This window comes from Podarcis pityusensis (genome assembly GCF_964106645.2).
Source record: "Podarcis pityusensis genome assembly, chromosome: 11".
NCBI classification, from domain to species: Eukaryota; Metazoa; Chordata; class Lepidosauria; order Squamata; family Lacertidae; genus Podarcis; species Podarcis pityusensis.
Window position 1 is genome coordinate 41,145,089 of NC_138036.1, and position 18,298 is coordinate 41,163,386.

General features: G+C 40.0%; 1 protein-coding gene and 1 long non-coding RNA gene across 4 annotated transcripts in view; one reads left to right on the forward strand and one right to left on the reverse strand.

Moving 5' to 3' along the window:
• Positions 1-18,298, reverse strand: part of EFNA5 (ephrin A5) — a 219,093-nt gene that overhangs the window by 94,844 nt on the left and 105,951 nt on the right. The gene's annotated exons all lie outside the window — the stretch shown is intronic.
• LOC308458527 lies at positions 14,853-15,950 on the forward strand. Its single transcript, XR_013977521.1, has 2 exons — positions 14,853-14,898; positions 15,147-15,950. It is a non-coding gene; the product is annotated as an uncharacterized lncRNA (long non-coding RNA).

The window sequence follows — 18,298 nt, forward strand, 5'->3', positions numbered from 1 at the left end:
TGGGCTCACATTAGTCCCTTTTCGGAAGGGAAATTCATTAACTCACCTGCTGTTTTATGATGTCTCCGATGAAGTTCTACTATTACTGGCTTTTGTTATTTTAATTATTGTTGTTTACTGTTTTGATAATTTAATTCAATAATGTTATTGTATTACAGTGCATTGCTGTATTGTGATATATTGTATTTTTATGGTAATCTACTCTGGCAATTATTTTTAATAGAAAAGGGGGTTTGAATATTTTAAGTAGATTTTTAAAAACCCACTTGTTAAATAAGCCTTTGCATTTGTGGGTCTGGTGAATTCAAGATTCATTAGGTATAAACTTGTTCTTTATACAAACCATCCTATGAGTGGATATCTTTCTACCGTTCTACAGTCTCTTCTCAACATGTCTGCTCTACCAACAGACATATTTGGTGATGCAGTAGCACAGGCCCAATGGGTTTGGCAGTAATAAACACCTCCTTTACCAAGGTTTCCATGCCTTTGATCTGGAAAGAGGCAGCGATATAGTGCCTGATCATGGAAATGGAAATCTACTTGGGTAGTGATCACTTTGGTTTTTAATATTCTCATTGGGTATGTGCATAAGTTCTAGTAATGTAGCTCCAGAGCTTTGGATGAAAGTAATGATTGAAATCCCTTCTACACTGGACTTTAGCCTAGTTTCAGCATGGAAACTGTCTTGGTCATCCTAGTGGATGATCTACAAAATGAATAAGAGGGTGTGTAGGCTCCTGGCAGGGTTTGACACCATTGGCCTTTGGAGTCACCTTGAAGTGATGGAAACTGGGGCCATGGTGTTGAAATGGATCTGTTTATTCCAGGGATTTCTTACCACACAGAAGGTAGTATTGGGAGACTGCTCTTCTTCCCTATGGCATGTCACCAAGGGAGTTTCATTAGGTTCCACCTTATCCCACTGAGCTATTTAAAGCTATTTAACACTGAACCTGCTGGGGAAGGTCAAATGGAAATTTGGTTCCTGAAGTCATCAGGTATCCATGTTTACCTTTCATTTTTATATGAAGGGAGGCAGTTGAAATGCTGAAGAACTGCTTGACAGTTCTGAAAGACTAGGTGTGGTACAACAAGCTGAAACTCAGTCCAAACAAGTTACCATTAGATGAACCATTTACAGCTTTCCCTAGTTTAAAATGGAACACCAGCTATGGCCTTTGTTGACGAAGGTGGACCTTGGCATGGGCATTCTTGATTTAATGACTTCCAGATTAGGCTGCTGTAACATGTTCTATACAGGGCTACCCTTGGAAAATGTTCAGAAACCTCAATTAGTGCAGAATGCTGTCACCAGAATGTTGGCAAGAGCTAGGTGGTCTGATTTATTGTGCCATTTCTTTATGTCTTGCACTGGCTGCTGATTAGTTCCCAGGTCAATTCAAGGTGCTGGTCTTAAATCTTCAAAGCCCTTGTTGGCTTGGCACCTGTCTACTTTAGGAACTACCTTTCCCAGATGTTCCTCTCCATATGCTCAGATTATCACCTGAGACTCTGTTCTAAGTCCCTCAATGTCAGGAGATGTGACTGGTGTAAATTAGGGGTACAGTCCGTTTTCTCTTGTGCCATCTACCCTATGGAAAATTCTATCAAGTGGCCCCTTCACTTTTTAACGAATTCATAATAAATTTATATCTCCCTTTCCAAGCAAGGTTCCCCACAAAGCAGCCTCACTGCTTCAGGAGGTTGGTGCAGACCTGCTTTTTAAAAAAGACCTTTGGTTAATCATGTAGTTTTGCTGCCTCAGATCTGTGCTATTTTTTTCTGCTGCTGAAATTTGATATACAGATTGGATATGTTTTTATTATTATTATTTGAATGACTATTGAGAGTTTTGTTTTAGGGATTTTAAAAAAACTTGTTTTATTACTGTTTGTTAGTCACATTGAGTCTGTCAAAATAGTCAGGATAGAAATTTTAAAAATAAATTTGAATAAAATAAATATGTATTTTCATTGCAAGCAATGATGTGCTTGGGAGATGCAAAATTTGCCTGGAAGCTAAGAAAATCCAAGCTTAGTGTACAAAAATAATTGGATGACTCAAGTGATATTTAATTTATTATTTTGATTTAAAATGCCTGTACTGTTATTTCCTGATGACCACGCTCACACTTTTTAAAACCAAGGTGCTAAAAGTGACTGCTACATGTATTTTTTGTATTTCTACATGCATACATTCAAGCAGTGTGCTGTTTATTTTATGGACCGTAATGTCCTTTGGCTTAAAGTGATCAATTTTTGCCATATTTTTTGATCTACTGTTTCACTCAAATCAATTTCAATTTTTCTACTATTGCATGCCAGAGCAGCCACCATAACAGTTCCAATCCCAATCAAAAGTAACCTGAAGCTTCCCCCCACATTGTCTGCATGAAGCACAGAGACTTGCACCCCCTTTCAATTTTAGAGGAAACTATGGTGCAGTGTTGTGCTTGCAGATATTAACACAAAATCTCCCTCTTGGACTACTGCAATGCGCTCTACGTGGGGCTACCTTTGAAGGTGACTCGGAAACTGCAATTAATCCAGAATGTGGCAGCTAGACTGGTGACTGGGAGAGGCCGCCAAGACCATATAACACCAGTCCTGAAAGATCTTCATTGGCTGCCAGTACGTTTCCGAGCACAATTCAAAGTGTTGGTGCTGACCTTTAAAGCCCTAAATGGCCTTGGTCCTGTATACCTGAAGGAGCGTCTCCACCTCCATCATCCAGCCCAGACACTGAGGTCCAGCGCCGAGGGCCTTCTGGCAGTTTCCTCACTGCGAGAAGTGAGGTTACAGGGAACCAGGCAGAGGGCCTTCTCGGTAGTGGCACCTGCCCTGTGGAACGCCCTCCCAGCAGATGTCAGGGCAATAAACAACTATTTTACTTTTAAAAGACAACTGAAGGCGGCCTTGTTTAGGGAAGTTTTTAATGTCTGATGCGGTATTGTTTTTAATATTCAGTGGAAGCTGCCCAGAGTGGCTGGGGAAACCCAGCCAGATGGGCGGGGTATAAATAATAAATATTATTATTATTATTATTATTAACACAACTAGTATCAAACAGCAGTTTGAAGCATGGTTAGAAATGTGGTTGTGCTACCATGATCGGTGTTAGAGAATCAAATTTAGAAGCGCCTTCAGAAGTCATCCAGTCTGTGACCAACCTCTGGATGCTAGAAATCTACTCCTACAACAAGCCTGAAACACAGTCACCCAGACCTTACAGTGGTGCCCCGCAAGACGGAAAACCCGCTGCACAAAAGGGTTTTCCGTTTTTGAGTTGCTTCGCAGGACGAATTTCCCTATGGGCTTGCTTCACAAGACAAAAATGTCTTGCGAGTCTTGATATTTTTTTTCGCTCCCCCCCCTTTTTCTAAGCCGCTAAGCCGCTAATAGCCTTTTAGCAGCTAAGCCGCTAAGCCTTTAATAGCTGCTAAACCGCTAATAGCACTAAGATACTCGCGGAACGGATTAATTTCATCTTGCGAGGCACCACTGTACTTAAAGAAGAGCCCACCACCTTCTGAAGTAGTCTCATCCACGGTTGAACTTGTACCTTCAGGAATTGCTTCCTAATGTATAGTCTAAATATTTTTATTGTAGTTCGAACCTACTGGTTCAGATCCTATCCTCACTGATTTCAATGCAGCCATTAACACCGCATCACTGATAGCTCTCAAACAGCAGAAAAGAGACAACAGAAATACTGGGGAAAGGCAGGAGGAAAAAGATAAGGGAAACTGATACGAAATAGCGGTCTGTGTTAAAGAAGTAATTTTACTGCTTCCCCAAGTCCCTCCCCACAGCTCTGTAAAATAATTTTTTGGGGTTTAATAATTAAGTCACATTAGATATTTTGCACAGGGAGAAAAGAGATAAATGGAGGTGCTCTGCCTTCAACAGAACTGGGGAAACGACTTATGCATTGAAACAGGAAGATCTTTACATCTATGTGCAGTTCATGTGAGCATGGGAAAAGGATGGAGGTCCTGCTCAGCCTTGCTTGCTCCATTTGGATTTTCTTGTGGTATTTTGTGGAAGGTAAAGGCCAGTATTGGGAGTGACATTTATGAAACGTAACTCTAAAAAACCCAGAACACAAATCGCAATGCTGAAAGGTACTTTTAAAAAAAGAAAGGAAAGAAAAGTGAGTGACACTGTAAATGACATTCCCCCACCCCAACTTACTTTAAACTATTTTAAATAGCAAATTAGCCTGGCGCAGAGTGGATTTTTTTTCCCTTACAGGAGAGATGAAAGGTTAACTGTCTGAGAGAGAATAATATGTTTGACATCTATTTAGGGAAGAAAGGGTTTGTTAATAAAAGCAGAGCCCCACTTGATGTTCTTAATGCTTCTTAGTGTTTGCATACACTTCCAAATAATTAGGGAATCTTACACCCCCTTCTTTCCCTACAACAAAAAAAGAAGGGTAGGAATCCAGAATGGAAAATAAAAAAGCCATTTCAGACCCCAGTGCCTTGTTTGCTGGCTTTGACAGAGGTCCTTGGAGGTCGGAGTGACTGACAAGTCTTTGGTAGCTGAGGGACTGCAGATAATGCACATACCATCTCTTGAGACACAAGAGCTCTGAGTGCTACTCACCATATTTAATAGGGGAAGGAGAGGCAGTGGTTGGAACAATGCAGCGAGAAGGATGACTCAAAGATTACAAATAGCTTCCTCAGCCAATTAGTTCCAATTAGAAAAGCAGGAGGGTACTGTAAACCTTGCAGACAGCAACAAGTGCCTCCCCTAACTCGCTCTCTGGCTCTCACAGAGCTACTTTGGTAACCACTTTCTAGAATGCATCTCTTAACTGGCCAAGAATACTTGCCTCGGCTCCCCTGAGAGAAAATGTGTTGTACATGTCACTACACCAGTAAAGTTCCTTTAAAAAGGCAATTGCAGCTGGGTGCAAAGGCTTCAGTTTCAATAACCTATGGCAGCCCGAGCGCTCAGACTGGGATTTCATAAAGTGCAACTGAGAGAAAACCACAGTTTAAATAAAATGAGAAGCAGCATTGTCAACAGAACCCCATGCTGTGAGCGCACAACGGTCCTAGCAGGCAATCTTTTGAACAGGATAGCTATGAAGAGCGATGGGGTGGCATGCTATTTCTAGCACTAACACTCTGGATTTTGCAATATTTGGGTTATATTCCCTTCATGTGGATTGGTAGGCACTAGTTTTTCTTTGCAAGTGAATAGGATGCAATTACAAGAGGAAGTTTTGTTCCTCTCATAGAATCTGAGCATGCTTTCCTTCTCTGTCTTTCTGACTAATAACATCAAACTATTGTATTAAGCAGACTTTACATTTATTGAGGAAAATATTACCTCCTTTGGTGTGTCATTACATTAGCTTAGAGGCTGTGCTTTTCATTTTGCACCCAAAAAAGTACTCTCATTGGACTGAAGTGTGAAGCATCAGTTCCTACTTGCTTCAGACTATTTTTTCATCCTTAACTCCCACACACAACTGGAGACAAGTAGCAGCATCAACTGCCATGTTGAACTTCAGGTGCCTGATGAAGACTTGTAAAAAAAAATCAGCAGGCATTTTAAGTAAGCTTTTCTGATTTTTCTGGTTATTTTTAGCAAATCAGTATCCGTTTTGTATTACTTAGAAACCATGGTGCTAAGAGGTATAAAAATGTCTGAAATAAATAAATGCAGAAATTTAACTTCATGTTATGCAACACTTACCACAATGGTTCTCAATATGAGACATAAGCACACTCTGCCCATGTGGGAACTACACATATTTTAAGGTTTCCCCTGTTCCTGGGAGGCTTGCTTAGACAACACTGATATATGACTTGTCTAGGCAACAGTTGTCCATGCATTTATCTCAGGACTGGCATGTGCAGCCATAGGCACATCAGGCATCCATGAAAGATGCAAGTATCCTTTTCTTCTTCGTAAAGTGAAAAGCTGTTTGACCAACCACATACCACAAACCCTGCCTTTTTTTATCAGCCAAAATGACCTCACACCAGTCATATTCAAACAATCAGAGTGCTCAGTGTTTTCTAGAATGCATTAATTAGTTAAAATGTTTTGGGGATACCTTCGCCAAGAAAAAACCTTATACATAAGACACTACTGTGAAATACAAATAGCATTATTCTACATTTAAAAAACAACAACCGCTGTTACAGAGGGCACATAGGAAGCTGTCTTATACTGATCCAGGCAACTGGTCCATCACATTCAGTGTGGCTTGCACTAACTGGCAGCATTTCTCCAGGGTCTGAGATGGGACATTTCCATCCCTACCTGGTGATGCTGAGAACTGAACCTAAGTTATTTTGCATGCAAAGAAGATGCTCTGCTGCTGAACTAGCATTTCATTTATAGGTATCGAAAATCAACCAATATATTTAAGGTTCAGTTACTTTATAAACAAATCATGAGTAGATGGTTGAAAAAGTAGTTTCACTTAGGTATTTACAAAGCAGAGAAGACACTTTAGAAGCGTTTTCAGTTCAGCAGCGCTAAAATCTAAACTAATGAAGGGAAGAAAACCTACAGTGTGTTTCTTCCCACCCTGCTTTGAACCATAAATGCTGTTCTGCTGCCAGTACCAAGCTAGGTGAACAGTGCAGCTATGACACAACACAGGTACTTAACTTTTACAGAATTTTTCCATCTTTGGAAACCTTTTTAAAAGGAGCCCTCATTTAGTCACAGAGGGACTGCCAAGCCATTTCAACGTCAGCAATGACCCAGCCATAATCACAAAACACACATGTAAATACCAGGTTTCTTCTGAGCCAAGTTACTTTGATGCTTCATAAATCACAAGGCTATGCCGAAGTAAACAAAAAGTGTTTTCACAGTGTTCTGAAACTGTATTTCTTCACACCAGCTAGGTGTGATAAGGTCTGCATATAGCACTGTGGGCTTTTCACTAAGGGCCATAGATGGAGAAAGGCCACACAAAAGCCCTATTCATGCATTCCAAAGAATATAAGGACTTAAATCGAGGAGGGGGAGTATCCTGACCTTCAGAGGGACGTTCCTATGGGAGTTTTGAAGTGCATTTAATTGAACTTGCTTACAAGTCCCTTCCGTATCTTCCAGCTCTGTGTGAAGCACATATGCCCACTGCATGCAGAAACATTGGAGGCAGTGGCTGTGTGTACATGCATGCTCCTTGCTCCACAATTTAAGCCCTCACAAGTTCTTTTGCTGTCGTGAATAGGACTAAACTGGCCCAAACCTTCCAGGAGAAATTGCAGATAGTCACGAATGTGTTAAAATCAGAGGTGCGCACAGGCAACAAGGTCCAGTTCAAACCCTTCACTTGGGAAAACAGCACAGTTTGGCTTGGAATGATTCAGAGACGGGCTAACTTGGGAAAACAGAAGCTGCATGCCCCTGCCGCTTAATATTATGGGAAATTAAACCAAAAATGGCTAAAACATTTTTCGCTTTTTAAGAAAATTTGATAATTTGATATTAGCAAGCCTATTTCATCACAGTAATTAAAATGATATGTGTTAAATGTATTTAACTTAAGGCTGCTGCATCAACCTAGATTTTCAGTCATAACTGTGAATTTCCTTTGGCAGATTTAGCACTGACCATTGCTTTTACTTAACTGTAACGGTTTGTTGTGAGAAGTCATGACTGCATGCATCTTTGGGCTGCCTGCACTATGCATTACCTAAGCCAAAGGAATATCCCCCTTCCACCTATCTGTAATGTGAAGGCCTTGCTCTTAAATGGTGCTGCCTGAGTTTAGGGTGGGAGCTGCTCAGCACAAAAGTAAAAACTGTTTTGAAGACATGGCTGAAACCCCGATCCTTCCCACCGAAAAGCAGAATTCTTCAGTGCTAAAGGGGGGGGGGACTGAGGACTGACCTCTACATTCATAAGGATGAGAAGAATTTTGGGCGTGAAAGACCTGAGTAGTCATGCTTCTAAAATATGTCTATTTATATACATTATTTCAATATACCCTTCATGCTACCATAGCATTTCAGTGTGCTGACATGACTTTTCGAAAATGCTATCTAGAGACTGTTCAAAGCACATAATTGAATAACATTCCTACACTTCTCCGCAAATTCAAATCAGTAGTCGATGAACATATTTCCAACAACATAAACAAAGAGCATTAGATTAAAATTATAAAATCATTATATTAGTCCTACAAGAAGAAGAATGAGGCTTATTTATTGTCTGTAATCAAATTTTTAACGGTGCAAGAAATTACCTACTTAATAAATTAATTTGCATTCCTCAGTTCTACATTTTACTATCAGCCTGGTGAAAGAATAAGTATTGTTAAGCTACAATATGCATTTCAGAAGTTCCCACACTAAGGAATGTAAATGGAATGTCAAACAGGATGGTACTTAAATACTCCCACCCTCACCATATTTAGGACTCATTTAGCATTTTATCTACCTGTTTAAGTGACAACTCTACCACATAGCTATGGAGAGGAGCAGGGTAAACATCACCCTATAGTAACACGTCCTCCTTTAAAATATTTTTTTTTTAAAAAATGACAGAATGACTGTGGCCTTGAATCACAGTACCCTCAGTTCTAGCTAGGAGCATGTTATTCAGAGCCCATTGAATGGAAATAAACAGTTGAATTACCTGAAAATAAGAACTGGTAGCACTCTTCCAATTAAACATTACAAAGCTTTTCCATAAAAGAATTGCATTTAAAAAAACATAGATATGAGAGTTAATGTATTGCTATTAACTTTTGTTATTATAGTGTGATGCTATTCATGCTCACTCAGAAGTGAGTTGCATTGAGCTCAACTATATATAGGACTGTAGCAAGAGACGTAAAATTTGACTGCATAGGCACATCTCTAGCCAAAGGGAGTTCTCCCAGATATCCTTTTTCTTGGTTTTTAAAGCCACACGGAGGGACAGAAGGTATATACCACCTAATCCTATGAAGACTGAGGATCTGCAGAGAAATCAGTTTGTAAGCTGTAGATTCTAGGTCACAAACCCCCAATATCCCCTCAGCCACTTATTTTTCCAGCTTAGTCTGTGCCTTCCCCACAGAGAGGGACAGATGGCACCAAGCAAGCATATCACAAGATAGATATATTTTTTGTAGTAGTGATTAGTCTGGATTGGAAAACAACATACGGTGAATAATTTGCTCTCTTTTTTCTTTTACTTGTCTTAACCCAAACACATTGACCTCCACCAAAGTCAGAGGTCCCAAATGTGTCCTTCCCCCTCAGACCTTTCATCTGCTCCTTTCATTCCATTCTCTGGGCACAGCACAAAGGTCCTTAAAAGCTACGACATAAAATAGCAACATACGACAGCTACCGTGTGGAAATGAATGAATCACACAGGTCAATCTGGAGCCCAAGCACAACATCTGGGAAAGCCATTCATCACTAAGGCAGTGCTGTGCAGACTTGATGAGTATGTAGCTGTCACAGATATGCAGAGCCTTCCTCTTTATCTCCATCAACACATGTATCATCTTTCCTACAATTCTAGCAATGAGGCACCTGGTCTCTAAGATGGGTGGCAACTACAGTAAGTTATTGTCCAAACTATTCCAGCTGAGCATTACAACTGGACAACGTTAGCAAGCTTCCCTTTGTATCTGCCATTGCATCCTTCTGGACGGTCTGGAATATTTATTTCATCCATAGATTTGAGTTGTGCTAATATATCTCACGGACCTGGTTTGGAACCGTCAGAGCAAATCTGCGAGGGCGTGTCCTTGCAGGTGTTGTTCCACATTCACAAAGATTTAGTTAGTTACAACCCTATGTTTTTATTGATTCCCAGTTAACATGAAAGCAATTCAACATCTGCAAAAAATAACTATGTGATCCAGAGAATAAGCAACCCACCGGTTTCCATGAATACAAGGAGGTATGTGCAGGAAATGTGACCATCACAGAAGGCTCACTAGCATTCTTCTTAGTTTTGCATGAAAAGTTGGGTTGCCCAGATAGAATCATGGAATTGTAGACTTGGAAGAGCACCCTGAGCACCATCTAGTCCAATACCCTACAATGCAGGAATCCTGCCCACAGCCATCCCTGGGTGGGGTCAAACCACCAACCTTCTGCTTAACAGTCAGATGCAGTGACCCACTGAGTCAACGACTAAGGCTACAATACTAACCATGTCTACAGAATTCTGTACGGGCTTCTTCCGGGTTAAGTGGGGCTAAGATAGCAGCCTAACTATTTTTACTGCTACAGATATTCACTTTTGGGGGAGATTGATTCTATGGTGAAACAAGCCTTGTTGCTCGATTCTTCTCACTCTTTGTTCTTTCCAGCTGAGTTTCCATTCAGCTGCCCCTGCAGTTGTGTGCAAATCTTTGGAGTTATATCATCCTTTCCCTCCAATCCGAAATGTATTTTTCTACAAGCTGCCAGAAAGGTTGCTTTTCAAAACAATGCCTCCTGTGTATCCTTTGCTCAACTGCATGGGGTCCCTCTCAGTTCTGTAATAGGATAAAGATGGTACAACATTGTTACAGCAACAATATTACTCCTTTGAAATCTCTTGCCAAAAGATTTTAGAGTGCTGAAATTAACGTTAGTTGCCCACAGCCCGTAATGTACGTTCTGGCTGCCATTCACTCACATTTTGATACAATACCAATTTGAGCAAGAAAGAAATCACCAGAAGTCAAAGATAAATGCACAGTATTCTAAAGAAGAGGAAAAAAGAAACCTGCCTGTTTGATCAAAAACACCAAATGAGCCTAGCTGCGCTTTCCCCAACTTCTTTGGCAGGAGACTGAAGTGAAGATAAGAGAGCTTACATAGCATAAAGCACTAATTTGCAGAGTTTAATGCAAAAGATGCACAAAAATAAACCAAAAACCAGATGGCAATCAATTGTGAATGATGAAAGAAGACTGGATGTCCCTCACTTTGATATTATTTCTCGAGAATTTTAAAATTAATTTTATAACTGGCAGAAGCACAGTTTGCCATAGTTTTCAGGATATAGTTACTTCCTCCTCTTGTCCCGAAGTCCATCAATATATGTATATATTGACTGAAAACATGTAAAAGGGAATCTTGGTCATATCAAGACTCCCTTTTGTCATCATTTTAATAAATATACATAAGTGCTACTGTACACAGGTAACCTGGGCAAAGTGGGCAATAGTCTGACGATAGCATCAAATTAAAAAAACAGAAGAATGGCAAGTTGCTAATGCAGTGGTGTAACTCCACAAACAAGGGCATGCAATTCTGAACCTACTTCCCCAAAACTGGTGGGGTGGGGGCGAATTGGCTAGAGAGAATTTATCATACATCTCTACTGATCACATTAGTTCACTGGAAGCGAATTCACTCAAGCAGGGCCAGTGTAATAAATAACACCCTATTAGTTTTTAAATCTTATCATTAATTCTGAGCTGTCTGACCTGAGGTGTCAGGCACAAAGGCCCATAGTGCAGAATATGCCCCCTATGGATACATTCACCACAATATCAGTATTCCAGACCAGTCTGAGCGAAACCAGTTTACAAAATGTAATAAGCAAGCAGTTGGGTACCCTACCTTAACTATACAAAACGTGAAACAGCAGGGAGCCGTCTAGATTATTGAATTTCACTGGCAGCGTCAATATTGACAAGAGTCGCTGAAAGCTGGGAATTACCTTATCCATTTTACTAGATAGACTGAAAATTGGTCAACAAGTGAATAGAGGAGAACAAGGCAGATGGCAAAAGTGAATGGTGTTAAGAATGTTGTTGGTGTTAGGTATAAAAATAATTTGTTGCAAATTAGGTTGCAAAATGTGACAAAGATGGGTGTGGAACTTCAAAAACTATGCAAGTTGTATTAAGTTGTATTGCATACTAAAGGTCTCAGGCTCAATCTTCAACATTACCAATATTTTTTTTTAAAAGGTAGCAGTGGAAAGGCTTGTCAATGTCTGAGACCTGGAAAGACACATCCCACTCAAAACATACAATACTGTGGTAGATGGATATCTACCAATAGATATCTACTGTGATAGATAGACTGATCTGGTAAACGTCACCTGCCTAAGCTTTGTGTACACAAAGATAACCGTGAGCTGCACTCTCATTCTTTCTTATCTCATTTGTTCACTAAAACAGAAACCTGTACTTTCCATCTGCCACAGTTATATTGGACACACTAAATTTGTATAATTCATAAAATATTATATTTGAGATTTAAGTTAAGTCAGTCAGACCCAAACCTCACAAGAAGTCAAGTCCAGTTTGCCCCTATGCTACAACCTTATTAATATTGGAACTGCAGTTCTGAAGATTAATAATATCTACCTGAACTGTCTGGTCAAACTATATCCTTAACATTAGCATTCAACTATCTATCCGACAGCTAGCTGTAATAGCTGATCACATGCAGTCAGTCCCATTAAGAGGAAACAATGAAAACAAATTAGCAAAGATTACATTCTTCATTTAGAAGGGAACAGTAGCAGAGTAAATCCAAAGGCTTATAAATGAGTAGCTCGGCATGTTACTCAGCCCAGCTGTTTTAATGAAATAGGTACAGTATACATGCAGATATGCAAGCGGAATATCTGTTTATGCTGAGATTTCTACATTCAACTCACTTTGCACAGTACACAAATGGTATATATGGAGCCAAGCTCTATTTAAATCACTCAGTAGCTCAGCGATAGACCTCAAGCTTTTGCATACAAAAGACCACAGGTTCAATCCCTGGAATTTTTTAGGAGGGCTGGGAACTATTTCAGTCTGAAACCCTGCAGATCCACTATTGACCAGAGTTGATCAGGGATGCAAAATGTGTGGTCTTCTAAATGTTATTGGACTACAACTCAAAACATACTTGGCCATTGGCCATGCTGGATGGGCTGATGGGAGCTGGAGTTCAACAACATCTGGAGAGCTGTAGGTTCCCCATGCCAAGACAATAAATGCTAAGCTAGATGAATTCAAGTTATGATCTCATATATGGTAGCTTCTTATGTTCCTAAAATCACCACCCTCCCCTACGAAAACGATTTTGAAGTATTATTTTAAGAAATTATATAGTTTGACCTAGAAAATGTATGGAACTGGAAAAGCTTTTGCCAAGCAGGTACTGCTCTATTCTATTGGTCAGACCACAGCTGGAGTAGTGTGTCCATTTCTATGCACCACAATTGAAGGAGGATATTTACAAGCTGGAACATGCGTAGAGGAGGGCAACTGAGATGGATTCAGGGTCCGGAAACAAAGCCTTAAGAGAAACCATTGAGGGACCTGGATATGTTTAGCCTGGTCAAGAGGACACTGAGAGGAGATATAGAATCATAGAGTTGGAAGGGACTGCGAGGATCGTCTAGTCCAACCCCTTGCAATGAAGGAATCTTTTGCCCACTGTGGGGCTTGAACCCAAGAACCTGAAATTAAGAGGGCTGTCACATGGAGGATGGAGCAAGCTTGTTTTTTTTTTCTGTTCCGGAGGGTAGGATCTGAAGTAATGGCTTCAAGTTACAAGAAAGGAGATTCCAATTAAACAATAAGAACTTTCAGATGGTAAGAACTGTATGACCATGGAACAGACTCCTTCATAAAATGGTGGGCTCTTCTTTCTTGGAGGTTTTTAATCAGAGGGTTGGATGGCCATCTGTCATTAATGCTTTAGCTGAGATTCCTGCATTGCACAAGGTTGGACTAGATGACCCTCAGTGTCTCTTCCACCTCTACAATTCTATGATAAATCTAAGGTTTTTTTTTTAAAAAAGGAGAAAAAAATTAAGAACAACAATAGCTTGTGGTCAAATTAAATGCTGGAACATAAAACAACATACATTCTCTTGATCACACTGTATATGCATGTTTTATTCCCCCTTCCACTTATTTCCCACTGCATATTTTGGGTATAATTCCTCAGACACGTTTTCTGTGTTCTCAATTCATTTCAATAGGGTTTGTGTGAGAAAGATTCTACCAGTAATCTACCAATGCATCTCACTCCATTCATGTGAAACAGAAAAGCTTTTCTACAAGTTTAGAAGGGAAGACACCAATATGCAGATAAATTTGTACTATGAAAAGAACAAAAGGTGCATTTCAGAGCTGTGTATAAAACAAAGTAGTATGGAATAAAATGTTGTGCAAAAGATACATTATTTTCAATCTAAATGCACTGTCTGGATTACAAAAAAATAAATAAACCTTACTGCCAGAGTAACTGGTAAGTAAGTGGATTCTATGCCACCTAATAATAATGATAATGATAATGATGATAAAAAATAAATGATGATAAAAAGCAATTTTAAAAGCACTGGGTTGGGGTTTTTTTGGCATTTTTGTAAACAAAAAAGCTCGATTTCAGTGGTTTCCTATATATTTAAAAAAGACTCAATAATTTTGGGAATTTATAATAAAAAATTCTTTATACCCCACCCTGCCCTTCTGGATGGGTTGCCTCAGCCACTCTGGGCAGCTTCCAACACATATATAAATAATAATAAAACATCAAACATTAATAGTAGCAATCTGATCCAATATAAAAAGTCACAATAAGTCAGTCTTTCTATCCTCCTCCTGATAAGGCAGTATGGTCAATACTGCTACAGGACAGAGTAACATCTTTTATTGATAATTTTAATGCTGGGGGTGGTGGGTTGCAAACCATGAAGTGCTATATAAATTTTGTTAAATGAAACAAAGTAATATAAATGCCTATTTCTTATCTATAGCAAGCCAAGTCCACTGCAACTCGAATACTGCATTAAATACAGTTATCCAAAATATGCCTTAAGGTTACTTTAACTACTACTTGTATCTAGGGATACCGTTCCGTTTGAACAGCCTAAGAATGTGAACAGAATTCTTAGAGGATGAGGTCAACACTTGTGTGCTTGACCCTTGACCCTCCCTTGCTGAAGGCAGACAGAGGTCAGTAGCTGAGTGGGAAGTGGGGGGTGGTGATATCTGTTTACTTGAGAGAAGGGAAAATACTAACACATTTTAAAGCAGCTGTGGTAAAAATCCTTACTGGACCATCATAGTGGATAATTTCCAGACAGATTATAATACTCCATTTTTGTATAAGGTGTTGCATGGAATGTAGAAACCCAGTTATTATTATTTTTCTGAATTAAATAGATAACATGGATGCATTTTTTATTTGTTTTTTCGTCTAGTTTCAGATTGCTGAGATGGAATTGGTTGCCCTGGCAGGTTATCTATGCCAGGAATGAGACAGGGAGAGTGTGCCCCAATTGGTTCTGCTGGATGTCATAGCAGCTTTCAATACTGTCTGTCACAGTATCCTTCTGGGCTACTTGCTTCAGATGGGACCCCGAGAAACATGCCTAGAAGATTGTGGTGCAAGAAACTTCCACTTGCTGTCTAGCAGGATTCCATCTTGCTGTTCAATATATACAGGAAACAAATAGAGGACATCACCTGGAATCTTCTGTCGTCAATATGCTGACAATATGCAGATCTACTTACGCTTTACATCTAACTCCGTGCAGAAGCAGTGGGGATTCTGAACCACTGTCCAAAACTGGTGATGGGCTAGATGAGACTAACAAACCAAAACTTATGGGATTACTGTAACATGCTGTACATAGGACTGCCTTAGAAGACTGTTCACGAACTTCTGCTGGTTCAAAACACAGCAGCACAACTCCTTAATGGGCGCTGGCACAACTCTTCTTTTATACCAGCTGCTGTGGCTGCTAGAACATTTCTGGGATCAACTCAAAGTGCCGGGTATCACCTTCAAAGCTGAACTGCTCTGGCAAATTCCATCTGCTACATTTAGCAGGAGAGGCCATTCAATGTTTACCATCGCCATCAGAAATGTGCTCTCTCCTTAGTTGTTTTTTGTTATACAGTACTAGTTTTCTTGTTTCAGCAACCCTTTGACCTCCCTTATGCAATTTGGCTTTTCCTCCCAATAACTTTTTAAAAACTTGTTGTGCTTTTCTGTTTTCAAATTGTTATATTGTCATTTTTTAAAAAAACGTATTGGGCTAATTGCTTTAGACATTTCATTAACAACTCAAAAGGAGGGATAGGTAAAGGCAAAGGGACCCCTGACCATTAGGTCCAGTCACGGACGACTCTGGGGTTGCGGCGCTCATCTGGCTTTACTGGCCAAGGGAGCCGGCATACAGCTTCCGGGTCATGTGGCCAGCATGACTAAGCCACTTCTGGTGAACCAGAGCAGTGTACATAAACGTCGTTTACCTTCCCGCTGGAGCAGTACCTATTTATCTACTTGCACTTTGGCGTGCTTTCAAACTGCTAGGTTGGCAGGAGCAGGGACTGAGCAACGGGAGATCACCCCGTCGCAGGGATCTGAACCGCCGACCTTCTGATCGGCAAGCCCTAGGCTCTGTGGTTTAACCCACAGCACCACCCGTGTCCCTTATAAAGGAGGGATACTAACCTTAAAAATAAATGTAGTAACTGGACAGAGCTAAGTGAATTATTTTGTTTTTATTTCTAGCAAGTCAAATGGTGCTTTGTTACTTTCTCAACTCTTTTGTCTTACAACCTTCCACCTTGCATTACTTATTCTTATACACGTGCCTCTATACGAAGACTGCAGACCTGATGTAGCTACATATCCTGCACTGGTAAGTACCCAGAGGTTGTTTATTCTTTCATAAAATTGTAGAACGATGCATATGCTGCACAGTCATCCCCACATGTTTGGAATCCCCACCCACCCCATTTTTTTAACAGGATTTATATCCTACTTATTCACCAAAGCCTTTAAGTGGTTTACATAAAATATACATTAAAATTACCAATAAAATCAGATGTTATAAACAATTTAGCCTAAAAATTATATATAAATTGTAAAATAAAATTTCCCATTAAAATGCAAATTTACATGTCTGGGTAGGCTTTTAGCAGGTGCAAAAAACAGTACCGCGTGCCTAATATAAATGGACAAGGAGTTCCAAAGTATAGATGCTGCCACACTGAAGGATTAATTCCTTGTAAGTGCAGAACAAACCTTGGTCACTTGGGGAAAAAATACATCTGTTCTTAAACAAAATTATGTCTGACATAAAACATGAATGAGCCCAGTGCTATCACAAACCAGGGCTGTTAACAATGCATTTTAAACAAAATGAAAACTGTTTATTTGGCAGCTTTGCCTAGAAAGGGTAAAGGGACCCCTGACCATTAGGTCCAGTCGTGACCGACTCTGGGGTTGCGGCGCTCATCTCGCTTTATTGGCCGAGGGAGCCGGCATACAGCTTCCGGGCCATGTGGCCAGCATGACTAAGCTGCTTCTGGCGAACCAGAGCAGCGCACAGAAATGCCATTTACCTTCCCGCTGGAGTGGTACCTATTTATCTACTTGCACTCTGACGTGCTTTCGAACTGCTGGGTTGGCAGGAGCAGGGACCGAGAAACGGGAGCTCACCCCGTCGCGGGGATTTGAACCACCAACCTTCTGATCGGCAAGTCCTAGGCTCTGTGGTTTAACCCACAGTGCCACCCATGCATAAATATAGTTAAGTTTCCAATAGAGGAACTGTGTACAAATTTAGGCTCCCCCACCTGTTCTTAATCTCTGAATTATAGTTAAGGTATGAGCTGATCTATGTCTGCATCAGCCCTTTGTCCCTATTGACAAGGTGTGATTGTGTGAGGATTTTCTTTTAGCTCAGTTCAACTACCAAAGTTCAAAAATATCCCATGTAATGTGAAAGTGCTCACATAACAATAGATACTGCACACAAAGTGTGGAATGAAGGTGAATGGGACGGGGGGGGGGATTAATTGAAGGGAACAGGGAAGGAAATAACTTAGTTCAAAATCAAAAGGTAAACATTTAATAAATTAATAATAATCCTTTCAGAGCTAAGTATTTTTTTCCAAATTCCTGCTCCTCAAACTATCCAGAATGTGCAATTGTGCACGCACACGCACACGCACAAACACTATAATTTCGAACAAGAAGAGCATGGTGAAATGTATCTGTGCATTTCTACTAAAAATAACCAAGCATAGACACTTTAAATATTGGAGTATACAACATCAAATTATTTTTTTTAGCCAATAAATGTATCAATGTTTAAGCTGAAACATGTTAAGCAATAGGTCCTGCCCTCAAACATTCACTCCTAAATATATTAATGGTGTGAGCTTTAATTTATAAGGCATTGTTTTGTTACCACTGAAATCAAAACTTCTGTTTACTACACAGGAAGAAGCTTTACTTAATATGCTTGCTGACAGATGTGTCCCTCCCCACTCACCACACCTGAGTCACAGGTTTTCCTCCTTTTGTTCAAATTACTGGAAGAGGGTTGGGGGGGAT